Source organism: Lonchura striata, chromosome 6, assembly GCF_046129695.1.
Source record: "Lonchura striata isolate bLonStr1 chromosome 6, bLonStr1.mat, whole genome shotgun sequence".
Lineage (NCBI taxonomy): Eukaryota > Metazoa > Chordata > Aves > Passeriformes > Estrildidae > Lonchura > Lonchura striata.
The window spans coordinates 28,261,691-28,289,645 of record NC_134608.1 but is presented as its reverse complement, the minus strand read 5'-3'; the positions used below and the strand labels follow the sequence as shown (position 1 = coordinate 28,289,645).

Sequence of the window (27,955 nt, the reverse complement as noted above, 5' to 3'; positions counted from 1 at the left end):
TAGGTTATTTTATGTTGCCTCATTCCCCATACTCTCATGGTGTTTTTCTGACACCATGCCATAAAAGGAGCTCCATAAAAGGAGCTCCTTTTTATGTTCTTCAATCCAAATTATAAATGCACTCTGCCTTTAATCCAGTAGATACCTTGATAATCAAGACCTAACCATTTTCCTCTTACACCCATTCCCTCATCTCCTCAGACTGCTTTCCAGACCACTGTACTTAAAATTGCCTGTCCTTTGGAAGCCATAAGATGAAATAAGGGGGTAGTTTTGCTAACCTATGGGTTTATGTCCAATAATGTTTTAAGACTATAGAATCATAGAAGTAGAAATCCAGAAAGCCAATAATCATCTAAATTCTTACCAGTACTCTTTATTATAAGTCACCCAAGATGCCAGCTTATTGAATTGTGACTTATATTCCAGTGTGTATCCTCTAGTTCAAAAATATAAGTGCTCATTCTCTTATCCATATAGATTCAGCTTATGCTCAATTTGTATGCAAAGCAAATAATTTGCTCATACTTGTAGAGGATATGCATTATCAGAGCACAACACCTGCAGGACAAAGGATAGGTTAATTTCATTGTTGCCATGAAGCAAAGGAGATCATTACAGAGCCTGCAGTAACCAAGCTCTGTGAAATAGCTGCATTAGTCATTAACTTTCTAGCACTAAATTTCATATCAGACTTAATTAAATACTACATAGCTTTTAATGACAATATTTTTCAGATGCAGCTTTTGTTTACTAATAAGATTTCCCATCACAACCAACTTTTTGATTCCTTTGGTGGTGTTAATATTCAAGTCTTGCATTTCTTTGAAGAAAATGGAGCAAAGAAAATCACATTTCCTGAAAGTACTCCTTGAATTATTCTTCTAAATTTTAAAGCATTTAAGTTGTACTTTTGCACTAAATGGTAATAAGTATGTAGATATTATATCCACAGAAGATTTGGAGTTGTTTATAGAACTTCCATATGTTTGAACATCCTGAACATTTCTGTTGTATTTGAGACTTTCATGATCAAAGGCTTTATTGTTTTCTTATCATGCCAAAATTCAAAGCTCAGAATAAAAGAAGTCACAAATTTAATGTATCTAGAAAATAGTTTGCATAGTAATTAGTAAAATATGCACAAAGAGCAGTTGGATTAAGATATCATATCACCCACAACCTACAGAAGAAAGAATTTCAGCAATAATCTTTGAGATTTCAGAAATATTTTCAAGTCTATGAAGCGAACCCAATAAGCCAACATTAGTTTTTTTTTTTGTCTTTACTTTTCAAAGGTAAAACCTTAAAATGGCACCTATTTAAACCAAAAAGAAGAAAAGTATCTCTTTACTGTATTTTGCTTTACAATACAAGAGAGCATCTTTAGCTGTTACTGGCCTTATTGTTGCACCTGAAAATAGTTGTTTTGTATTCTTACATTAGAAAAACAGAAGCTAAACCTCAAAATTTGCTTTCAAAATTCCTTTTCCTATGCTATTACCATGTTAGTCTTCAGCCCACTTAGAATTGCATTCCATTTTATGTATTTTGTCATTTGTAGTCATATCATCTGAGCTTCTCATTTCAAAGCTGATCACCTCTAATTCATTCACCTGCACCTGGGTTTTGAAATACTCACTATGCACTTATCTTTCCAGTATTTTTTTAGATCTTTTTCTCTTTTCTGCTGGTTTTGCCCTTTTGCATTTGTCATAGGAAGAGGCATATTTTCTGTTATAAACACATATGTAATATTGTCCTTTTTTATCCATATGTTTTTATCATCAGTTTCTTGGGAATTCTTCTGTGACTTCTAAGTGTTCTGTTAGACTAATCTAGTGAAGTAAGGAATTCCCAAGTCTGCTTCTGCACCACTAAGGAGTATTTAATTTATTAATAAGCAGCATAGAAAAAGTAATGTACCAGGTTGCATTCAGAACCAAAGAGATCTTTTCTCCTAATTTCACCATTCAGATTAGTGTAAAAGCACTAAAGCACACATCACTTTAATTACCAGTCTTCTGGGCAAGGAAATCAGACAGGAGAAATAAAATCTATATTGGACAGCGGTTTCCTTTTTAATGTTATAATAGCAGCTGCCTATGAATAGGATTTATAGAACCCTTTCATAGGTGGTCTTAAAGGTCAGCATTACCCCACGAATATGCCGAACAATATGTAGAAAATAACTGATTCTGGGGTGACTGCTTGCTGTCTTACTTTTTGCTACATAAGAAGCCATACAAATGCTAAGTTCTGAGGACATAAGCCTGAATATTTACCTTAACAGCTTTTAAAGAATTTTGAAGTGTTCTTTTTTTGAAAAAAAAAAAAAAAAAAAAAAAAAAAAAAAGATAAATCAGACTGGCAGAGGCATTACACAGATTTAATTTTTTATTATAAAATAAACCTCCCCAAATTTTCACCTCCTCACATTTGCTCAGCCTTAACTGCTGCCTTAACTAATGGCTGAAATATTATACTTAAAAAGCCTTACCTGCCCAGAGAAGTCTTGCAATTATAATTCTACCCTAACTGGTAAAAAAAGGACTTGAAATTGTCTCATGAGTTTACTCTCCTAACAGTGAACATTTATAAAATATATAATGTTTCCAAAATTATCTTGTACTTTAATGCCTGGTTAAATAACATTTGTTGTGAAAAAGCATGGCTCAAAGAGCCTGTGTAACAGGTTTGTCTTCTGTTTGTTAGTCCTTATAGTTTCTGCACAGTCACCAGACATTGAAACAATTGAAGCATTTAATTAGAAGTTCCCTGTTCCAAATCTAGTTTCCACTGATAAATTTCCAATTATTTTTCCATATAACTCCTAATATCTCAAGTGGTGAAAACCTCCTAATATTGTTTCATCTATATTGACTCAGGGATGTTGCAGATATATAAGTTCCAAAATTCAGAATCCAATTTTTCCAGTCAGTTATGCTGACACAAATGAATATTGGAAGGACAACACAAGCTTTAGAGGATATCTTGAGAAAAGGTCTTCAAATCCACCACATTAATATCAATAAATATGAGGAAACACTAAATTGAGGAAACTGGGAAGAATTCTCACAGTCTTATTACAGAAATGTTCCTATGGATGGATCTGGGCAAACCTGAAGACTACTAAAGAGGAACTGAAACCCAAAGAAAAGCAGTGACACAATTCACTTGCTGAAAAAACAGTTTCATAATGGGCCAGCACATCTCTTCTTCAAAATAATAATTTTAAAGATTGAAAAGTGACAATGCACAGAGAAAAACTGAATAGTAACATCTACAATTAGGGTTTTTAATTAATCTGAATTTTAAACTCACTTGAGTTTTCAAAAAGGCACCTCGTTTATGTTATCAGACTGGAGTCATCCTCTAGCAATACTTTTAAGGTTCTGCCTTCTGCTTCCTTCAGGCAACAGTATTAGACCATAGTTGCTCACAATAAACACACTGTGATCACTTAACTGCCTGCTACCAAATTTCCATCAAATTTACACTGTCTTTCTCATCTCCCAAATTATAAAGTAACTATTAGGCTCAATACCACTTTCATGATTGTCATATTCATTCTGATAAGAAAGAGGATTTTTATAGTTACCTATACTTATAGTAAAGTAACTTATACTTACCTCACTTTTGATTTATTAAGACAACAGGTTTAGCAGGTAAAGAAGGAAATCTCCAAAACTGATATGGGAAAGAGAAGCCAATGCAGGCATTGAAATACTTATATGTTCCATTTTTCTTGCTGTTTATACAAAAAAAGTCAGAATTTCCTTTCTGTGCTAACAGTCTTCTGAAAATCTGTCAGATAATATAAAGTAGATGTGGTTCCTTAAACCTAGGACAAATTAGAACTATTGAATACAAAAGAATATTTAAGCGGAAAGATCCCATTAAACTCCACAATGAAAAAAAACCCTTTAAAATTCACTAAGAAGGAACATTTTTAATTACTTTCTCTTGGATACATCTTCAGTGCCATTGCTTCACCACAGCTCAGGTTTCATGGATCCTAAAGATATCACTGTAGCTTCTTAAGTGAGCTTTTACAAGCAAAGTGCTTTAGATTTCATATACAAGCAATTTTAAATTTTATTGTGAAATTTTTACAGCTTTTGCAATTAATAATTGTGATTAAATAACATTCATTGTCTTGTAATATAACTAATGTGTAAAATATATTCTAGCTATTAAATATTAATATAAAAATAATAAAATGTTTTATTAATATAAATTAATATTAATATAAAATAATAAAAACTAGACTTTTTTTCTAAGAAAGATTATCAGATAACATGGAAAAATAAGGCACAATTAATTAAACTAAAAAAACTAACAAAATGACCTGGGGGTTAAAGAACAATTGTATATTTTCAAATACATGTTCTATACCACACACTTAGCAGCCACTCTCTTCAGTTTTAATTTATCTGAAGTTTATTATAATTTTGCTAGTTACCTGACTATTCAGGTATTTCTTCAGATTTAGAGAATTGTCCCAAGTTCTTTCAAACTCTGTTAGCCTAGTCTGGACTGAAAGGGCTGGTTCATTTTGGTCTGGCTACAAGCCCCTTTGCAGAACTGAAACCTTACAGACATGCTCCAAGAGAGAGACCTGAAACCTGCCTGTAAGATGTGTGAACATTACCATTTCTTTCTGTACCTAATATGAAAGGCACTGACAATTAGCATTTGCTGAAGAGCTTAGCTCTGTCTTATCTGTGATAAGAGTTTCAGCTCTGTTCTCATCCTCTAAATTAAAGAGGGGAAGTTTTACTCTATTTGAATTACTCTCCAGTCCATTCAGCCTTTGAGGGCTCTATTTATCAGAACATATAAGTAAGTTTATTAGTCCCTTAGAAGTCAAGAACCCCTTTTTTTCCTACTTGTTTAGCCAATTAGCATTAGCACTAATCACACACTTGTTAAAGTTTTTTGGTAGTTAAGAATATACCCCAACTGATGCAAGCAGTTTTAAAATTGAATGCATGAAGGAGGTTATAGTGGTGTGTTCTTACAATATGCGATAATGCATTGATAACATTCATTTAGTATGTTAAACCACATTTTCAAAAATTGAAAAAGACCCCTCTGTGAAGACAGTTTAACTGGTATTTACTAAAAACAACTCACAAACTCACTGCAAAAATTCCTCACATTCTTTTCACAAGGGATGTTAATTTTTACCCTCATTATTAATACATGCCCTTACTGCTCAAGCTGCAAGATATATTAACATTTTCATATGGTTTCTATCATGTATATTGATACAAAATGGTCAGAAAAAAAGCTAATCACCTCATCCCTCATATATTCCTACCTGAAGGTTCTATCCAGGCAACCCAAGGGCAATGGCTTTGGATTACAGCTTTATTAGCATCTCATCTCAAGGAGGAAACACAAAAAGGTTTTAACCAAACATGCAGAGACATGTTTTTCAAAAATGAACAACCAAACACAACAAAATTGTATTTCAGCTATTGAAAATAAAAATTTCCAGGGCAGTCTTGTCATCAGCCTTTGATGACATGAAATCTAAGGCTATTAATCAGACTAATTCCAAAATATTTTGTTCATTACAATATTTTCATTACTGAGTTTTCATGCAGAGGCTCAAGAAACACCATTTAAATGAACTACAAATTTCAAAACAAGTTAATACAATTTTAACTTTGTCAAGCTGAAAAATCATTATGATGTAGTTGGGTTGCTCTTATAAAAGTGTTATTCTACAGTTTGACTGCAAATATACTCTTTTCTCAATTATGAAGTGCTGGATGACAGACATAATGCTCTTAATATCTCTTTGACTTGAGTCCTTATTGTATTAACTTGCTAGGGCCTCCTTTTTAATTTCTACTTCTTAAATTATACAAAGCATAGGGATAGGCCACAGACAATATTTTAAATATGAACTATTTGAATCTCTAACCTTCAAAGGAGAGGATTTGGGGCAAAATTAAATTCAATACATTGAACTCAAGTTCAAAGCAATTCCCTGAGTTTCTGTTGTTCTGCGTTTTTGGTTTTGTGTTTGCTTGTTGGCTGCTGGATTTTTTTCAAATTGGTTTCAAGCATCGGAAAATTAAGCTGAAAAAAGGAAGCTCTATTTATGAAAATTTTCATGCAGCAAACACATATTTTTCAGGAAAATATGATACATGGGAGCTACCTTATTTTTTTGTTCAAGACACAAGTGCCTTGGAAAAAACAGAATTTGAAAATCACTTCCAGGCTGTTCTTAAATAAAAAATTCAATAGATAGTTTAATCATAATTCAATCCAAATAGTATCTCTAACAGAAACAGAAGACTAGTACAGTTTCACTCTAAACCAGACAATATTTTGTAGAATGAACAATAATATATTAAATACTACAACACCAATTCACCAAAATACTGTAAATATACTCTGCATTAATATTACTACCCATGGTGAGTTAATTTCTGGTTGCCAGTAGCCTATCAAACTACTCTCCCACTCCCCTTCCTCAGCAGGGCATAGAGTGAAAACAAGATGAACAAACTCACAGATCAAGGCAAAGACAGAGAGATCACATAACAGGCAAAACAAACTTTAGGAAGACTAATCTAAAAGTCTTCAATAAAAAATATCTATATTCAAAGCAGAATAAGACAGTAAGTAATGAAATACATAACTAAAAATGTCTTCTTTCTCTGCACCCCACTTCACTAGTTCAATTTTACTCCTTCACTCCACACTGTTCTACTTCCTCCCAACCCCAAACAGCACAAAGGGGATGGGGAATGGGGGTTATGGTCATTTCAGAACACTTCATCCCTGCCACTCCTTCCTCCTTACACTTTCCCCCTTCTTCCTCATGGATCTTTTCCATGGGCTACAGTCCTTGAGAAGCAAACTTCCCTAGCATGGGTCCCCATGGGCCACCATTCCTTCCAGAAAGCCTCCTGCTGCATGAACACATCCCCCTGCTCCAGCCAAAGCTCTCTACAGGCTGTAGGGTGGTTCACCACAGGGAAACAGACACTTCACTATAGCCTCCTCTGTAGACTGTGTAAGATTCTCCATTTCTCTCACTTAGGGTCTTCAGGGTCTCTCACATTCATCTCACTTCTCTCTCTCGCTGCTGCACAGCACTTTTTACCTGCCCTAAATATGCTATCACAGAATGATGGGGATGGGGATCAGCTTTGGCCAGCACTGGGTCCATTTTGGAGCCAGCTGAAACTGTGCCCAAAACAGAGTCCCTAGACTCTTCTCACAGAGGCCACCTCTAAAGCCCCCTTACTACCAAAACTTTGCCACATAAACAAAGTATACTATCTGAAACTATTTTAAATTGCTTAACACTCTGAAAGAACACTAATACCTCAGCTTTAAATGCTTCCTAGGCTTTTCTGTAAGACTGCACTATTGATTTCTTACAAGGGTTCAAATCCAAACTGTTACTCTCATTTTTAATGCAAAGAATATTTTCAGCCATAGACCTAGAAGACAACTTCCATCAGAGCTGACAAGTCCTTTAACTAAGCTAATGAGAGCTGAAGAAAAACAGGTTTTAAAATGGACCTTCTTGCGTGTCTGAGAGGATCTTTATAAAGTACTTGCTGATATCATGAGACTGAACACCTTTTTCTTGTGTACTATACTACTGTATCTTTACTGTGAATAATACAGTTTACATATATGCCTTTTGATTATAGATGGCAGGGGTAGCTGGGAAGGTTCACTAGTTATTCTGGGAAAAAAAACTCTAGCTAATCAAAAGTTAGATCAAGAAGTTGAGCTCAAACAGAAGATTTCAAATTTCTATACATGTGAACAGCAAGAATGAGATAAAATAGATTTGGAGCCACAGTTTAAGATAGTATTTATGTTACATGAATTGGCATTCCCTTCCTTTCTCACAGGCCAGCAGCCTTCTCCTGCTCATTCAATCCTGTGGTGAACCAAATTGAGAATCTGATCTAAGTTAAAATTAATTGAGGGGAAAAAAAAGGCAGTTTTAGCTCCGATTGGTTCCCTGACCTAGTTCAATGAGCAGCAGCACAAGCATTTCAGCTAGCCCAAGGGAGGAAGCAAAGCAGGGTGAGAATAAGCTGTCAGGTAGAGAAGGAGGTCAGGACTGCTGCTTGAGGCAGCAGTGCTAGCTGACAAAGTACTTGAAACTGCAGCTTGAGGTGTTTTCATATTTGCAATTTTTTTTATCAAAACAAAATCTTTATGTTCTGCTCTTGATTAATTCTGGTGCTCCCAAAGGAAGGACTACAGCATGAATCTTTACTTTTAAATACTTTAAAAGTATTAGCCATTTCTGTTTTTTCAAAAGGAATAACAAGATTTATTAATGACAACAAAGGTGAGGTCACTATTACAACAGTGGGGCAATAAAAATACTGCCCAGACCAATGCAAAAATAAACCAAATGAAATTATGTTGCTCCATCACTTCAGACTAACAGTGTTTATAGACTAGTTTCTAGTTTTTAGCAGCTCCTGTAATTGAATGTTATGGAAAACTGCCTCTCCTAGGGTGTCCTATTTTTAAGGATATTACTGTGGTATTTGAACATTTTTGCAAGCCACTGTACATATGTAGCTGTCTGACATGAAAACTAAATGTGCAGGAGTGAATTAGTATTCCAATCTGCGCTGGTTATAACTTTTAAAGCAGTGATGCTTGCACATAAGACTAAGATTCAATTTATGTACCTATAAACAGGGAAGACTCAAACAAACCAGCTTTCTGTGGAAAAGCAGTCAGTTAAATTTACAGCCTTGTATTCACAGAATGACTGCAGCAGTGCAGATTACATTAATTTAGAGATGAAAATCAGTAGATATACAGCAACTCTTGCATTTCATTTGTACAGTTGCTGACTGGAAATGAGGTAAAAAAGCAGCAACATGTCATGTAGCTAGTATTTGCTACCCTGCGACTAAAGATCACTTACATGGCAAAGAAATCACCAAATTTTTCACACATTCATGGATCATAGCCCAAATTAAATACAAAGATCTTCAAATATTTTTCAGGTAAATAAACTTCCCAGGTTTCCTTAAGAAAGCAAACTGAGTAAAACAATTCCAGGTGATCAATTGATCAGGTTGTTTTGAGTGTTAGTATTAAACAGAAATAACATTTGCTTGTCTATGCAGCAACTGAGAGCCTTTTAGCATCATGAGCTCACAAGGCAGATGTGATGCTTTGTTATAGCTGTCAACAATTTGCTGCATTGCAGGCTAATGGTAGTACTGTAGGACAGCAGTGCTACAGTAATACTGAAAGACTCATCATTAACCATCACACTCAGATTCTAAAATAAGATATTAATTGAACTCACAGAGTGTTAAAATTGTAAATAACATTGTCTGTTAAGTTTGAACATTAGTAGATTTCTAGAACTTTAATTCTGCAATTGCAGCAACCTTACAAAATCAGAAGTAGAATTTTAATACAACAGCCTCCTCAGAGAATTGCTTACACAGTCGGACAGAAGAATGCAACAAAGGAGTGGAAGATATCTGTTTTCACTCTGCCCTTTGAACACACTCATCCAAAAGCACATATATACATTAATTTAATTAACTAAAATATCCCTGGTGGCTGATACCTACTTGCTTTTTAATATTTTACATCTGCTTCATTAGAATAGAATAGGAAAAAAACCCATAAATTATAATAAAAATTAATACATGGTGCAAAATTCCATAAAAAGTTATAAATAACTGATTTTGTCTCCTGACTGAAAACATCAAATGTCTGATTCTCCCAGACAGTGATAATCAAAAACACATTTTCTCCTTCCTGTCTCACTTTTTGACAGCTATCCTGTGCATAAAGGTTTCAAGGACAAACTCACACAACTGCAAAAAATCACCTAATCATCTAATTTTATATGACTAAGACAGAAAAGAATCCTGTTTAAAAGGCATTTTCACATGGATCACATGTGGATTTTCTTTAAGCTGTTTTTGTCATTTGGATTTTAGGTGTTCCAAAATTAGCCTTTATAATTAGATGTTCACAAAATTATGCCAAAATTTCCATAAACCCAATGAGTCCTTTTAAAAATTGTAGTGTTACATGATCCCAAACTCTGTATTAATGGTTCCATCACTAAACTGAATTACTCATTTTTCCATAGCTGGAGCACAATGCCTATAGCCCACAGGACAAAAACTTGAATTCCTGGAGCATTGAACTGAACCCTTCCTATCAGAAGTGTCATATAACTTTTAGGTGGTTTGCTACCATCCATTTCTGTCAAGGTGAATACTATGTGGGAGAAAACAAGTCTTGCCAATTTGCACATACAACTTAAAAGAATTAGTAGTGTATAGGTCATTGCAGGGTATGATGCTGTTTTTCTTCCTGTGTGATTAAACTGGAAGATAACAGTAATCAAGCAGCATTGATTAACTGGATGATGAAAGATTTTTCTTTTTTTTCCAAATCCTGAAATTAAGGCCAAGACATTTCAGTATGACATTAATTTGTGATATTTGGACATTTTTTTATTTGGATTGTTTTGACAGAAAGCAGATTTTAGTAGTGAAGGGTCTACAACAGGGATTGATGGAAGAGCCTAGAGACTGATTCTGAGGTGATGGCTTATGTGAAAAGGATGGACTATGACTGGTATGGTATAGTACTAAAGGGACACTTTAGTGGTGGGGTGTGAGAATCAGAGATGAAAGTAATACATCTACATTTTTTTTCATGTTGAAATTTCCTACACAATCACAGATGCCAGATGTTTGCAATGGATGTAAGCCAATACCCAGGGAAATCTTGGCTTTCAAATATAAGTTAAGTTATTGATTTACTTTTCCAAACTGGTTAAATGAAACAGCATTAGAAGGACTGAGCATCTCTCCCTAAACTCTTGAGCAAACAAGATCAAGAGAAGAGGATAATTTCTTCTCATGCATTCCCTAAAAATAAGGGTAGGGTCCACACTGATAGCAACACGGGATATGTCTCCCCACCTGTTCTTTGACCCAGAACTGGAAACAGCCTGTTCTGGATGCTCTTACTTCAAGTTGTGCCAGAAATGGGTAACAGATGGGTTTTTCTCTGAGCCAATATTTCAGGAATACATGATTGTCTAGCCGAGATTATGGTCTCTGGATTACAAATTATTGATGCAGTTTTAAAAAAGAAACATGAAAAGTTAAAATGCTGATCCCTAAAACATTTCTGATTTATTTTCTTGAACTTCTAACTCCACAGCAGTATCATTTCTTAATATTCAATAGCATTCATATAACATCCTTTTTGTTAGTAATACCTTTCCTATAAATCTGTGTGAAAATTCCAATTACCAAAATAGATATCAAATTCTAGATGTAGGACTTCTGTACCTCTTTTCAAAAGATGAGTTGTAACAAAAAAAGAAAAAAAAAAAGATAAACCTCTGAGCACTGAAGGAGGAAGCAGCATGGCATAGCAGATAGACCTTCAATCTAGCTCTTCAAGCAGTGACTAAGCACATCTTGGTATTACATACTCAACCTTTATTTTTGCAGATAACTCAACATTCACAGAACAAGATGAACAAGGAAGACAGTCATTCCAATGAAAAGTTTACTCTTGGATAAGTCAGAAAGCCTTCTCCAAATTCTGGTATCTGCATTGTTATTCTCTGCTAAATTTGAATCAAATCAACATGCTTACAGGTGAATCAGTTTAATAGCACAGGTTTGACATTAAAAAAAAGAGGAAAAAAAGAGCGCCTTTCAAGGTAATTTTTCAAGGTTATTTCATTCAAAAATTCTTTTCTTTCAAGTATTTTTTCAAGATTACTCAAGAGCTGAAATAAGAAAAATTATATTTATTTATAAAACTTAGTGTTTTTACTTACTGCACACTATATTATGTACTGCTTCTTTTGGGAGAAGAAACACAAAATAGGGACAATTTTAGAATATTTTGCTCCTATAAGGAAAAATACTAACTGATTCTGGTCCCATACTTTTTGCACTTCCTCTCCCATGTTTGAATTCTTGGGGATTCTTCTCATTAAATAAGAAAGGATTAACATTAATATACTTGATGTGAGCTCATAACTCCAAGGAGAATGGCTGAGAAATGCAGCAAGAAAGTTGGTGTTTGTTGGATTATTTTGCACTTACTCACATGTGTATAGAAATAGCTCCTTGGGAAAAATACTGTGGAAGGATTTAATAGCTAGTGTCTATTCAGCTCTTAAGGTGATCCCACAGAGTAAATTCCAAACAGAAATCCAGCAACACAATTTCTGAGATGTGACATAAATCACCACTACTAGACTCTTCAAGACTGTAAATAATTAAACTTCAGAACCTATAAAGGGTATCACTACAATTTGCCATTTGTTACCTTGAACACTATATTTTTTCTAAATATGTTTTTTTTCCTCAAGTCCTGCTTTCTTCCTGAATTTTATGACAATGTTTAGTGAAGGCAATTTTAATATTAAATCTTTTATATATGATTTAATTTTTTCTAGCTTATACTCCCAAGTTACTTATCCAAAGTGAAAAAAGGAAAAAGGAAATCAGTATACATATTTTAATTCAAAACTCATGCCATAAATAGAGACACAGATATTCAACACAATCTTTACCCTGAAGGTATTCTTAGGCCTTCTTTCCTCCTCTAAAGCAAAAGGAAAGCACATATATGGCACAAGTTTTTGCCACAGGAGAATATGCAGTAAATGTGTGAACTCCTGGATCCTGGGGAATTTTTTTAAATTCATTATGTTAAAAAAACATTGAAAACGAGAGATGCACTGTTTTCTATCATTACTAGGCATGATCATTTTGTTAAATTTCTCTTGAGCTTAAAGATGCTGATCTCAGGTAACTCCATGAGCCTTCCCTAGACCACATTTCAAACTTTCAGACATCAATGTCATTGCAGGAGTTGGTACATATACTGAGAACTCATGTTAAATTTTAGGAGATAGATTTCTTAATCAGATCTGGAAGCTGATATGGCCAATTTAAATTTCTTACTGTGAGAGCTCAAAGAAAAAAGGAAATCTTTCATCATACTTTTGATATTTTTTTAAATGCAACCTCATGTCTTTAGCTGATTATGATACTGCTATCACCTAGAAAAAGTCAATGTAAATTTGTCTCTTGTAAGATTACAGCTTCCCTCTGTTGAACTAAGTCAAAAACTCTCAAACTTTGAATTTGTAGAAATAGACAACATCAAAAATATATGTAAAAAAGATATTATCAAATAAATACTGTAGATTTTCAGTGGCCATTTCACAAAGTAGAACAAGGGGAGAAGTATTTTAGTGTCAGTAATAAATATGCATATTTGAATTCTGATATCATAAGCCCTAATTAAAAGTTCTCAATTACCTTGTACAATTTATGATAGGACTAAAAATAAAAAACACAGAAAGAAATTAAATTTGGAGAAAAATCTAATTTGCTCAAAGAGTTTATTTTCTGCCTTAAATATGTAAAATCTATGGAAGCATAAATTATTATTTAACTTCTTATTTCATTTGAGAATTCTGCAGCTAACTTGATAAAGGGCATGGGGACTCAATTTGTCCAGTGAGGAGCTATCGTCTCTCAACAGGGAGTAGTAAAGGTTCAGGGACGCATTTCCTGGCTACTCGTCCAGCCTAGATGGTGTCAAGGGAAAAAAGATCTCCTGCAAATTCTTGAAGGCATATGGATATCCAAATTTGTTCCTGAACCTCTCTATAACCTCAATTCAGGGGACATTTCAAGGATAGGGGATTAGGAGCACAGGAAAAGCCAGATGACATGCTTCAGGGATATTTCAATGATGTATGTTCCCTGGTGATCTGAAAGAATTCAAATGTAAGTTTATTTGAATTTGTTAAAAATTGACCTTAGAAACTGAAACAAATTGTAGAACATTTTCCATTAGACTTACTTCTTCAATTTCTTATTATTAATTATCACTCATTTCAATAGCATTGTCGACATCCATTGCTCATGATTCTGCTATAAAAAGGAAAGTGTTTGTCCTTTTACTATAGATGGTGTGCCCTTCAATTCTGCTAGTTAATTCTCATGAATGTCAATATTGTGCAGTTCAGGAGAACTTGAATCAGAATGTTTAGATTACTAATTTTTTTGTCTCCAAAATAAATGAGTTATACCTAGTTAACAGATAATCATATGGATATGAAAAGCAAAAAACAAAAATAAATCCCTTACACTCTTGCTCCTTAAACAAATTGTTTTGTTCAATTTGATCGCAAAAATGATTTTTATCTCAATTATGTACATGTCATTTTTGAAAACAGAAGGTACTTCACAGAAAGTATTTGTGAACAAGATATTTAATGCTCAGCTGAATTTGGCCTCAGGTAAGCACTTAAAAATGTATTGCAGTCTTAAAATCCATTCAAGGTGTTCCTTAAGTCTCTGATTAGGTTCTGATTTGATCTTTAGTGTATATATCAAGATCTATTGGGAAAAAATCAAGTATATACTGTTTATCATCACAAACTTAATTTAGAATTCAAAATCTTCACATTAGGCAACAGATATAAACCTACAAAGCGGCTACTTTTGACAGAGCTAAGAAAAGAACATTCACAGTTTTAAAACACTGGTAGGACCTCATATAACAACTATTTCCCCCTATCTAATATAGAAGGATCAAGGTTGAGTTTCTTTTAAAGATTTTGAAATCAAGCACAAACATTGTTTATGGAAATATCTTCATCAGTAGCAAAGAAAGGGAGTGCACCCTCAGCAAGTTGCAGACAACATGAAGCTGAGCATTGCAGCTGACACAACAGAGGAAAAAGATGCCATCCAGGGGAACCTGGTAAAACTTGAGAAGTCGGCCCATGAGAACTTCATGAAATTCAACTAGTCTAAATACAGGGTTCCGCAGCTGAGTCAGGACAATCCAAGACATGAGTAGAGACTGAAAGAAAAACTCAAAGAGAGCACTCCTGTGGAGAAGGACTTGTGGGTTCTAGTGGATGAAAACCTGAACATGAGCCAACAGTTTGCACTTGCAGCCCAGAAGCCAACTGTATCCTGGGTTGCAGAAAAAGCAGCATGGCCAGCGGGGTGCAGGTGTTTCTGCCCCTCTCCTCTGATCTCAGGAGACTCCATCTGGAGTATTACATACGGGTCTGGGATCCTCAACATTAGAAGGACATGGACCTGTTAGAACAAGTTCATTGGAGGGCCATGAAGATGATCCAAGGTCTGGAGCGCTTCTCCTGCGAAGGCCGGTGGAGAGAATTGGGGTTGCTTAGCCTGGAGAAGAGAAGGCTCTGGGAAGACCTCCTTGCAGCCTTCCAATACCTAAAGGGTGCTTTTGAGAAAGAGGGGAGCAACTTTTTTTGCATAGCCTGATCGTGTAACAAAGCCAAACAGTTTTAAAACAAAAGAGAGATTTATATTAGATATAAGGAACAAATTCTTTATTCAGAGTGTTGTGAAGCACTGGAACAGGTTGTCCAGAGAAGACCCGGATGCCCCATTATTGGAAGTGTTTAAGGCCAGGCTGGATGGGGTCTCAAGCAATCTGCTCTAGTGAATGGCATCCCTGAGCAGGGTGTGGGGTTGGAACTAGATGGTTTTTAAGATTCTTTTCAACCCAAACCATTCTATAATTATATGAATGGGAGATAATAAGAAAATTAAGAGTATCTCATTTTATTTTCAGGGTAGGACATCCATACTGTTCTCAAAATGTGTATGTATTTTGGACATATAAGACAAAGACGTAAACCCCCCCCCCCGCCAAAAAAAAAAAAAAAAAACAAAAACCTACAACAGTAGTAACAGTATAAACAAAATTAAAAAACATTGTGTTGACTTGGGGGATATTTATTTTTTAAACATCCTCCTTTACCTTCATATACACAGAATATAGGACAAACTCCCTAAGAAAAATCCAGAGGGAGTAGATTTTTAACATGGTGGAGTTTGCTCTTCAAAAAATGGAAATCATTAGAATAATCTGCATAGTTTCCAGATGAGTTAATAAAGATGTAATCTCATTAAGTCACAGCCCTTGTATCTTGTCTTCTTTCTTTTCTGGGACAAAACCTAATTCTTCAACACTTTGTACACTCCACTAAAGAGTTCCATTACATTTTAATCGCTACTTTCTGAGTAGCCATTATAAATCTGTGTCATTCCTCTTTTACTGAGCCAGTCAAAAGCTATATACCTTGTAATGAAAGGTGTGCACTTTGAGTGCTTTCACAAGAACACCATCCTCTCTATCATGGTGTTGTGTCAGGGCACAGCTGTGGGCAAGATGGAGCACAGTCATACTGATTTCAGTGTCCTTGCTATCCAGGGTTTCTTTCAGAGTCCAGAAAAGATGAAAGAGGCAATCAAGAAAGAGATTCCATTTTATTTTCCAGTGAGGAACATTCAGTTTGTTTTTGTGCAGTGTGGTTCTGATGACTGCTGACATATGAAAAGAGACCTTAAAGCAAGTCCACATCCTCTTATAAAATGTAACAAAGGCCACAAGGCTGGCTCACTTTTTTCTTACCATCTGACTTCATTCCACTGGCATTCTAAGTAAAGCACCTCAAAAGAACAAAATTTGTTGCAAAGTTGAACTAAGCCAGGAAGGAAAACGCTTCACAAAAGAGGAGGTAGGGGAACTTGGCAAGGATATACACAGCTGCATTTTTGTCTTGCTTGCTTAATAGTGTAAACAACTTTTGTTGCTTAGCTTTGTATGTGACCATTCAGGAAACCCTCTATATAGACAATGTATCTTGTCAACCATTTCCTCTGTGTGTAAAATGTAATTCGTCACCCTGTGCTGCCTTGGCAGCAGCCTTGTAAAGAGCTCACTGAATTAATGAATATTTCATAAAGATGTGATTTATTAGCATTCCTCCCCCTCAGCTTTGAAAAAGATCCATCCTTCAAAAGCTGAATGCACAAAAGCTATCTGCAGGTATGGAAAGGCGACTGAAACCCCTGAAGACAAAACCAGGATTTCTTAATAACCTCTGGGCTCTACAGACTTTAGAAGAGATAGTTAGTCAATCTTGTATTAATATTTTAGATGGTAAAGAAAAGCCATACTAAGATATTATACTGAATTTTGCTGTCAGAACCATGGGCTATCACAACAAATAAAATATATTACCAACTCAGAAACTTTTATTTGCATATATTTTAATGAACATATAAAAAATAGGTAATGGCATAAAGCAAATACTTCTAGGCCTTCTGAGGTGCCCAGATTTTCATACTGCTACAGAGTACTTTCCTTCCAGAACTACCAGCAAATTCATCTCAGGCACAAATTATGAAGTTGTAGGTACCTACAACTAAGCACCTACCTGTGTTTTTATCCTCACCACTACTATCCTTGAGTACTAATACAATAAGTACTATAAGAATAATCATTATTTTCTGTGATTACAAATATTTATTGTGCTCAATTGATATGTATAGCCTTGTTTCTAATACATAAACATTCACTTTCAGAGAATTTGCAGATTCTGACACACATTGCAATACAAACACAAAATAAACTAAAAAATCCAATGTGATTGTGATATTTAAAACAGGTAGTACTATCTAACAGTGGCAAAAACAAATTTACAGATGTATTTTTCCTTTTTTTTTTTTTAACAGGCATCTGTTGTTTGCAGTTCTAGTGCAATCCCATTGTAATTGTCCTTTTAAATTTGATCCACAACACCTGTTGCATTCACACAATTATTACAGCTGGATTGCTAAACTCTTATCTTCAGCTGTAGGAATTTATACTTTCAAGTCAGGAGTACTCTTATTCTGTAAAGATGGCAAATGCTGCATAATGTCAGACCATGGCAAAATAACACAGAACTACTTCACAACAAGAATCATCTATTATGGTTGTGTTTAAATCTCCTTGACTAAAACTTTCTTGTGTCTCTTTCTCTGAGAGAAGATGAATAGCTCCACTGCACAGCTTTCGAATGTGAGGTCAAAGGAGAAAAATGTGTGTGGCAAGTTAGAAGGACAGAGCAGTTTTCCCAGATGATAGATGATACTTTTTGCAGTGATTTTTATTTAATCTATCTTAATTAGTTAATCTGATTTTTTTTTAAGTGGAAGAAGTACTCATTGTGTGTCTTTACACTTCAGAGAGACACATATATATGAGTGGAAAGAGGCTTATGCTACAGGAAGAACATTACAAATAGGAAAAAGAAAACTAAAGAACACCTGAGTTATATTCAAGCATAATATGAAATACATGGCACAAGGACTGCATGAACTCAACATCTGTATAGAAATAATTCTTGCATTTTGCTTCAGAACCCAGAAAAGCCTTCTCAATAAGATGATAAGCCCAAAATACTAAGGGAAAATATGTAGATATACTTCCTAGAAGGTTGTTCTTGCACAGGAGCATTCATCTAGGAAAATATACCTATAATCCATCAAGAGGGTGTATGAGATATCATATATAGCTAAGATAAAGCTTATAAAATGCTCAGTCAAATATTGGTATGATGGACTTAGAGAAATGAAATACTATATCAGAAGTTAATGTTCTCAGACACATCAGAAGGAAAACAAGAGATTTTCTTGACACTGCTGTCATCCCCTTCTAGGAGCCATTCCCTGGAGTCTTGCTGCATATTGTTGGCTTATTCTGTGAGCACCACAAAAGAGATATAATTGGTTGTGGCTGTGGTTTGCTCTGTAAATTCAATTCTTTTCCTAATGCAGAGGTCAAAACAGTGTCAAGATTTCTATTTCAATAATTATCAAAGTTAGAGAAACATAATGTCAGAAAAGTTTTTAAGGATTTATGGAACTAAGTGGGGTAAAACAAATAGTTACACTAAGAGAATTCCATGAACATTTTTGAAGCAGAAAGTGATTAAGTTACAGTTTCGCAGTGCTTGCACTCCCTAGACAAATTGGCATGCAATCTGATTTAATCACCTATCTAAACAGAAAAAAAAATTGGATGGCATTAGAGATTTTGGAGAGAATAGAACTGAACAGTAGGCTGAAGCAAGCATTATATATACTCAGTGGGTCAATACTAATTTACCTTACATGATGAGTTTATAAAGTTGTACCTTGGCAAGGAATTTACAATAAAAACTTGGGTAAACACATAGGGCTTGAAGTCCAACTTCTTAGTTCTTGTTAAATAACAGCAGTTTCAGAATTGTTGGGGAAAGTCTATTGATATGGTGAAAAGAGTTAATGACATTTCTAATAAAGTAAAAAAAAAAATCTTTTTGTTGCCTTTTTTGTTACAAGGTCACACAACAACAGGACATGTGAGTAGGCCAGTATCCTATTATAGCAGGGAGGTAGTTGTGAGCTTCAGATGCAGCAGGAAGAAGATAATTCAAAGTGAGCACAAGTTAAAGTTTGAAGAATCAGTTCTAATTGATTTTGTGATTCTTTGCATCATCCCCAAAGAGTGTTAGAGTCAAACATGGTGGCCTTGTAGTCATTTGTGAAGTGCATACCTAAGTAGGAAAATGTCAGAATAGGAATCTGTAACTAAATCTTTGCATGCTGTCATATCAGGTGCAAAGCCCTGTGTATTAATACTGTGAGGATGTAGCAAAATGAGGTTGCATGGGAATCTCTGGAAAGCCAACATGTCACTGTCATCAATGCATTTCCTTTTCATATGACCCACCAGATTGCATGGAGAATAGAATGCCAGCACACTGGATTTAAATAGAAAGCCCTCTTTTCACAGAAGAAAAACAAAACCTATTCTCATCACTGATGAGAGACAAGATCATGTCAAAAAGCTGACTGGTCCTTCAGCTGTACATTGAAGCAGGTCAGCTAAATACTGGCTGGATTACATAGTCATGATAAACTCACATTTCTGCCATCCCCTCCTTCTGAAATTGGAAACAGAAAAAAATGAAGCATGGAATTATTTGGGGTAACCTACCTACAGACATCACATTATTCAAATCATCTAATGTAGTTAAAAAATAACTTGGAAGATATGGGAAGAAATCTATCCCAATCCCTTAAATGTGGAGACCTTTATAGATTGACACAGATGCCTAAAATCAGACCTTCAGCAGAGCTTTCAGATATTATAGAAGTTCAGTGGAAAATTTCAGTGACATTTTTCTACTGCTACTGCACTGTGTAAAAAACAAAAGGTTAACAAGGTAACTGATCAAAACTTTTCAGAGAGGCTTGAACTAGATAAAGGCATTATTGTCTTAATCTTTCTTTTCCCATGTTTACTGTCCCAAATGCTGCAAAAATATTTGAGCATATCTCCAAGATTTGAGAAGTGAGTAGGAAGTTCAGAAAAGATGGAGAAGGGGAAAAAAATCTACCTTCTTAGTCTTCTCAAGGGACAAAAAAATGTAAGCAAAATTTTTCCATTATGGAGAAATTATACTCTCTAACAGCAGAACCATTATCTGATCGATTGTAAATGTAGGCATCTCTCATACTAGTCCCCTTTAATCTGGTTTGACAGAATGAAAGGAACATATTCTAAATTGCTGTAATAGCGCTTTCTGCTTCAGGAATTTAATATGAGACTTGTTCATATCAAAGGCAAAATGTGCATATCAAAGTCGTAGACTTTTTTTGTCACTTTCCAAAACAGTAAATGAGATGTTTACATTTAAATTATGCAAATATATTTTTTCTTTCCTATCTGCCTTAACCTTTGGTTTGTGTCAAGAGACACTTCAGGTTAGTTGGCAAACATCAAAGCACTTTAATCCCTACCGCTGTCATTTTTACAATAATTGTATTAGACCACTTAACGATGTTCAGTTTCTTGTATAGGTCTCACAGCTACAGAAAGGGAAAGGAAAATAGGAGGGTGAAAACTTTAGAGACCTGTAGAGGTTTCCAAAGAAACTGTTAATGTTTGAGTACACTGCTGTGATAGAAGCATTTCCTAGTGTCTCACACTAGCCACAGAATCACTTATAAAGCAATCAAAGAGAGAGAAGACTTTGGGGATCTTTGGAGATTGAACTTTGGGGATCTGTACTAATTCATTATAAAGACAAAATAAATTTTTATTTAATAATTAATATATTAATTTTATTTTCTACTTTTTACTATTTTTGCATTATTAAAAATGTACCAATTGCCTCAATTATTACCATGAAAGTTATTCCCAAACACATCTCAAAGATGTCAGATAGTACTGCCTACACAGAGGATGTTTCTTTCTTTCTAATTTTTTTCACTCTGCAGTTGCTACAGTTTCTATATGTGAGTTTTATTGCCACATCATTACTGATCCCACAGATACAGGGGGTTTTCTGTATCTTCATGAATTTGTCAGTATAAATTTATATGGTCTAGCATATTGACTTACACAATTTATTTTCATACATAGCTTAAAATGTATATGGCTTCTCATATAACTTGGGGGTGTCAGTCAAAGCATTTGGAGAGTCAGGTCTAATTCTTTATGATGCTACACAGTGTTTGCTAGGGGAACTTCTATGGGGCTGAGGGGTTTGATTCCTATTGAAGGGGCATTGTCTGCCTAATTCTAGCATAGTGACGAGGCTGGAGTGGCAAAACACTCAAATGAATCCAAGGAAGAAGAATGAATCAGATGTGATTAATAGAATTATTGTGTATCATAAGCCTTTTTGGATGCTTGGAATGTGTCAGCTCATATGACATTTCGTCATTACTGCAGTGTGACTGGGGCTGTGCAAGAGGGCCGGGCGTCAGGAGTCAGGAGGAGATGTAGTGAAACCATATGGTGAGTCCTGAAGTAGTGACTAGGGCAGTGGTGCCCTGAAGACTGGTCAGAGACTTGGGTCTACTATGTGTTAGAAATGTGCTCCATGGGCCATTAGATATTTCAAAATATTTTCTTATAGGTGCAAGTTTGATAAAAGAAAAAACATGTAAATTGGGACTATGGCCACTGCTATATCTAGAACAGTTAGTGGGAGTAGGATTGATACAGTTGCCCTGTTTATCTTCTGGAGAGTTATCTACATAATGCCTGGACAGCTGATCCTAAGTTTCAGAGTCCCTACATATAGAGATACAGATCAAGATCAACTGGATTATATCAACTACTCTCATCAGCATTTGTCCTGAGATACAAGTCTGCAAAATACAGCTGCTGAAAATCATATCCATTCCCTGCCTTGTCACTTTTGCTAAAGAGGCAGAAATTTCCACGGAGGATCATAGTGAACATATTATGGAAGAGTTACATATTCAGTTGTCTCTACTGAGTATACCACACCTTTCTTCTCAGTTACACTGGTTATGCAACATGAACACAGGAGAGAAAGAACAAATATGGTCTAAAAATACTAGTGGTTTGGTTTTAGGTTTTTTTTCCTTTTGTGCCAGTATTCCAAATGTTTGCACTATTTGCTTTTCTAATTTGAGTGAATGGAAAGTCATTCCTCTATATTTTGAGATTCTTTGGTCAACTGAAAACCTAAGCACAGCAGGCTCGCTGAGAAGTGACATTTTAGATTTAATGCCCAATTTTCTGCATTCCAGTGATTTAATCCTTTTTATGTGGCTTTTAAACAATGTTATTCTGGAATCTACCAACATTAATAGTGGCTTTAGTAGTTGAATAAAAGTATTCATATGGACTGCAGAAATTTATCTTTGGATGTTAATTTCATGTTTCCTTTTTGTATGTGTGGAGATCGTGGTATTAATATAATAATTGATATGATATAAAGTGAAGAATACAGATTTGTTTAGCAAGAAGCCTGAAAATTTTTGCATATTGTAATTTATAAAAATATATTGCAGAAAAAGGGAAAATTACATCATTTGTGAATGTATAAAATGTATTGAGAAATGACAGTTGCAGATTTATGGTGTCTGATTTATGCTGATTTATGGTCATCTGGTATACAGTTAATATATGTTAAATCTAAATTCTCTTTTTAAATTAATGTCATGGTGAATTTGCATGTAAGTGAAGTTCAAAGGATTTTTAACTCTTCTAAATTTCATAATAATGTGTTTATTTACCCTTACTTATTCAGTAACATGTTTATTAAGTTTAGATGTATAGGTCTCCAAACTACAAAATTTCCACATGGCTCCAGGTAGTCATATGCCTTTGAAATTGCTTGCAAATATATTTACCCTGTAAATTGAATGTATTGAATAAACCTGATTTGAAGGCAGTCCTGATCTTTTTTTTTTTTTTTTTTTTTTTTACAAAGAGATGGAAGTAATGCCTCTGAAGTGGATGGATAGCTGATTCTTGAGACTGGTGGTCTCTTGAGTTACACAGTAAGGAAAGCATATAAAATGACAGAAAATATCACAGGCAGATTGTTCATAGAAGTAAAAACTAGTGATCCATCAAAAAGCTCTGAACCATATCTTTCTTTTTGTTGCAGATATGACAGTTGCAATTCATTTTGTTTCTTGCTGAATATCTGAAATCTGGTTCTCTAGAGCTGAGAAAAAATTTAAGGTTAGTGTAATGGTTTTTTATGAAGCTTCATCTGCTGTACACTTCTTAATGCATATATTACATCTAAATATTCTCTTTCCAAACACATGTCATGGTGACATCTCAAGACTTATGGGGCCAGTGATGTTTAACATCTTGATCAATGATCTGCATGAGGGAATCCAGTGCAGCTTCAATGAGTTCACAGACAGCACTGAATTGGGTGGGAGTGTTGGTCTGCTGAAGGATAGGAGGGCTCTACAGAGGGTTCTCTACAGGCTGGATTGATGGGCTGAGCCAATTGTATGGAGTTCAACAGGGCCACGTGCCAGGTCCTGCACTTGGCTCACAGCAATCCCAGGCAGCGCTACAGGGAGGAGTGGCTGGAAAGCTGCCTGGTGTAACAGGATCTGGGAGTGTGGGTCAAGAGTAGCTGGACATCATCCAGTATGTGCCCAGGTGCCCAAGAATGCCAACAGCATCCTGGCCTGTATCGGCAATAGTGTGGCCAGCAGGAGCAGGGCCGTGATTGTCCCTCTGTACTTGTCACTGGTGAGACCACACCTCAAACCCTCTGTCCAATTCTGAACAACAGAGCTGGTGAAGGGTCTGAAGAAAAATTCTTATGAGAAACAGCTGAGGGAGCTGGGGTTCTTTAGCTTGGAGGAGAGGATGCTCAGGGGAGACCTTATCCTCCTGGAAGGATGTTGTAGCGAGATGCAGGTTGGTCTCTTCTCCCAGGCAACTAGCAATGGGACAAGAAATGGCCTGAAGCTGCGCCAGGGGAAGGCTGGACATAAGGAAAAAATTCTTCACTGATGGAGTGGTTAAGCATTGGAGCAGGGCTGCCCAGGGAAGTGGTGGAGTTACCATCCCTGGAAGAGCTCAGCAATATGACATTTAGCACTGTGATTTAGTTTGACATGGTGGTTTTTGGTCAAAGGTTGGGCTTGATGATCTTAGAGATCTCTTCCAGCCTTAATGATTATATGACTCTAAATGCATTTAATTGTGAATTAAGAGAAATATACTTTTTATTTTCTAGGAAATAAATCATCTAAGTTTTTTAGAAAATATTTGAGGATTATTTTCCAATAAGCACTTTATATCTATTTATGTCTATTTTATATATCTTTATGCTCAATAAAAGACTGTGATAATTACCAAGAAGAGTCCTTAAAATCCTAGTCAAGAATCTTACTCTTTCATATATTTTTGTTATTGTTCGAATATATGAGAAATTAGAGATCAAAAAAGGGTTACAAAATTAAAATTTCACAAGACATTTTCTGAGGCCAAATTCTCCAACTGATTATACCATTTTTAGGATCAGATCAAACTTAGAAGGAATAACAGAGCAATATTTGCCCCTAAAATTCTTTTGTTATCTCTCTTATGTTAGTACACCAAGTTGCAAACACATTTCTGAAATTTGACCATTATGTTACAAATTTTGGCTAACATAGACAGAAAATATACTATAAATTGTACTAGAAGAGATACTTGGGAACATGATGAACACAGAAAAAGAAAATATGGATCATAACTAGAATAAAATTTTCAGAGTTGGGTCTAGTCACAAAGGATAAATATTTTCATGGGCGTGCAGAACACCACAGGTGGAAATTACCAAGCTATTATCAAACTGTCATCAAGCTTCAGCAGAATGTTTTGACCTTTCAGAAGACCAGAATACAATCTTTCACAACACACAGCTAAGAGACATCATCTGTGTGAATGAGGTATTTCCCACATCATGAGAGTGAGCTGTTAACAATAACAAAACAAAAGGAAAACAATTCTTGGAGTCCACAGATGCAGGAAATCAGAGGGGTCAGAACACATCAGTAATAGTGGCCAATTCGTATTACCAGAATTGAGGACTCAGAAAGTTTCATGGTCTCAGATATTCAGGTTACCAGAAATCAAGAGTTGCAACCAGACACAAATCTTTCCTCTGCATTTTGTGGAGCACCAAGTTCACTTACTCCAGTTTCATTGAATGCTAAAAGCAAGGCAGGGAAGCAAAACATACTGACAAATAAAAAATTGAAAGGACAAAGTGAGTCAAATGTTCAAATAAGTACCCCTTGGTTAAAATGTATATCCATTCTTACATTAGATATATTTCAAATAATCTCTGATGCAATTGTTCTTTTCATTTCAATAGAATTATAGAATTTATTGAAGTTTGCTTTAAAATTCTAAAAATATATTGCCACTCTGCAACATCAATATAAATCTGGATTGATTGCCTGTGAAATCAATGTATAACTCTGGAGTGAATTGCTCTTTGAGATTGACATCACACTCAAAGAACTATATATATAATTTTGTTTATTATGTTCTTCTTTCCACACAGACGTGAATCCATTTAACTTGGAAATTTTTATACTCTATTAAAAAGAGCCAGTGCTTTTGAGCTGTGAGTAGAATTAAAAAGGTAACAGCTTTGAGCAGCTCTCTTTCCTTTACCAGTTTTAATTTGCAAAAATGCCAATTTTGATGTCATTATCAAAGGAAGTAATTTTGCTCATTTGTTTACAAAATCATATTTACACTGAGAAATGTATTACTCCATTAGTGAATTGCTTTGCAAATACTCATGTGCATTTGTATAAAGAAAGAAACAGCTGCTCTTGATAATTTACCAATTTACAGAATATTCCTCGACTTTCCAAAATCTATATCACAGCTGAATAAAATATTGCAAAATATTTTTTCAGATGCAACCTACAAAGTTGGTTTTCTTTGTATGACTTGTTAACTGTTAGAGCTCATAAGAGAGACAATATCAACCCAACATTTTTTCTTTTCTTCCTTTTTCTTGTGACACATCACTAAAACTGTAGTAGGCTGTAGGGACCCAGGACCTAAGATAAACATTTTTCTTAAGGTAACACAATCAAGTCAAAAATTCTCAGACAATGACCATGTCATACACAATAGCAAAGATATCTATTTTAAAAGAGGTTTGAAAATGCTGAGCACTAGACTAAGCTGAGACAATAGACAAGTAAGAACAGTGCTTGACCTATTTGGTACAATACAAACACAGTATTAACCATGTATCAATATTTATATTTTAGCTGATTGGAAATTTTGGATCAGAGTCTTGTATGAATATTAAAAGCTTATCTCACACTAATTTTAGTGAGGCTAGTTCTCTCAAATTGCCACACCTGATAAATTAATTATACAAACACAAAACATTCACAGGCTAAAAATGAAATTAAATGGATGCAAAATTTGAATTTTCTCAGAAGAGAAAACATGACAGTGAGGTACATAAGAATAGACTTTGGTTCCAAACTTCCTCTTTTAAGGTGGTTTTCTTCTTTAAAATTATAGTGGATGGCGGGTGTTGGCCAGTGAGTTTGCCTAACTTATTTTTTTAAACAACACTGAAAATAAACATTTCAGTGGAGAAAAATTCCTATTGAAAATCAGTATACAGAAGGGAAGTAGTTTTCTATCTGATCAAAGAAAAAATATGTGTTGTTATTAACAATAATAAATAATCATCAGCATCTACATTTCCGTATTGAAAGATTTTATTTCAGGATTTTTTGTGCTATGGAATGGTGATTAATTATTCTATTTCATAGTTGCGATAGATAGGAAGAGAATATTTCTGTATCATTCCTACCACATTGGATGTGAAAGACATAGGGAAGGAAGAAAAGTAGGACAAATGAGGAAGATGTGACTGTGATGTGGCTACTCTACACCATCATAATAATTTGGAACATACCAGTTATACACTAATGTTATTTAAAACATTAACCTTGGTACTTATATTATCAAGACTGTGGAGACCTTCAGCTAAATGTGAAATATGGAATGTGAAGAGGTAAATCTGAATTTCATCTTCATTCTTCTTGCAGTTAGTAGAAAAAAATGTAATAAAGCAAAATAATGGTTTCTGCATTTCATTAACAAAACTTGAGTCCTTCGGGCTGCTTCATCCTTTCTTCATCTTTATGAATGTGTTCTATTTTAGTACTGATACTTTTTTATTTTCTGTATGTGCCAAGCCACTATACTGTAGAGTCTTATCTCATACTTCATTAATAAGTCTGAAGTTTTGCAAAATAAAATCATAAAAGAAATGTAGAGAATGAAATCTTTGTAATATGTGTACATCCATTTTTGCTAGAATGTTCTCATTCTAGGGAATTTTTCTGCTTCAAGAGTAATTAATAGTAGTGCATTGCTATGGAAACCTTTTAGTCTTCTTATTTCCTTTGTTATTTCATCACAAGTTACGTTATGTTTTCTGTGGCTTGTAAGTTCACATGCACGCCTTGCTTTTACCTTAACTTCTGATTTGAATCTTGTTAGTACTGTAATAAACTTCTCCTAAAATAACAAATATCTTGTACCATAATATTTATTATTTTTTATACCTAAGTAAATTCAAAGAAGAAAATAATTATTTTATCTTTTTGTTCATCATAAGTTCTTTTCAAATGTTTGTGATGTATTTTCAATGTAAAATGAATGATTAAATATAATTATCAGATAACTAAGGAGAAAAAAAAAGTAATATGTTCCA

At 34.8% G+C, this 27,955-nt stretch overlaps 1 long non-coding RNA gene across 2 annotated transcripts in view; it reads left to right on the top strand.

The window, feature by feature from the left end:
* Nucleotides 1-11,700, top strand: part of LOC110475290 (uncharacterized) — a 31,163-nt gene extending 19,463 nt beyond the window's left edge. For both annotated transcript variants that reach the window (XR_013340163.1, XR_004148419.2), the window contains exon 3: nt 11,520-11,700. This is a non-coding gene — a long non-coding RNA (uncharacterized LOC110475290). The remainder of the gene's footprint in view (nt 1-11,519) is intronic.
* The last annotated feature ends 16,255 nt before the right edge of the window (nt 11,701-27,955 follow it).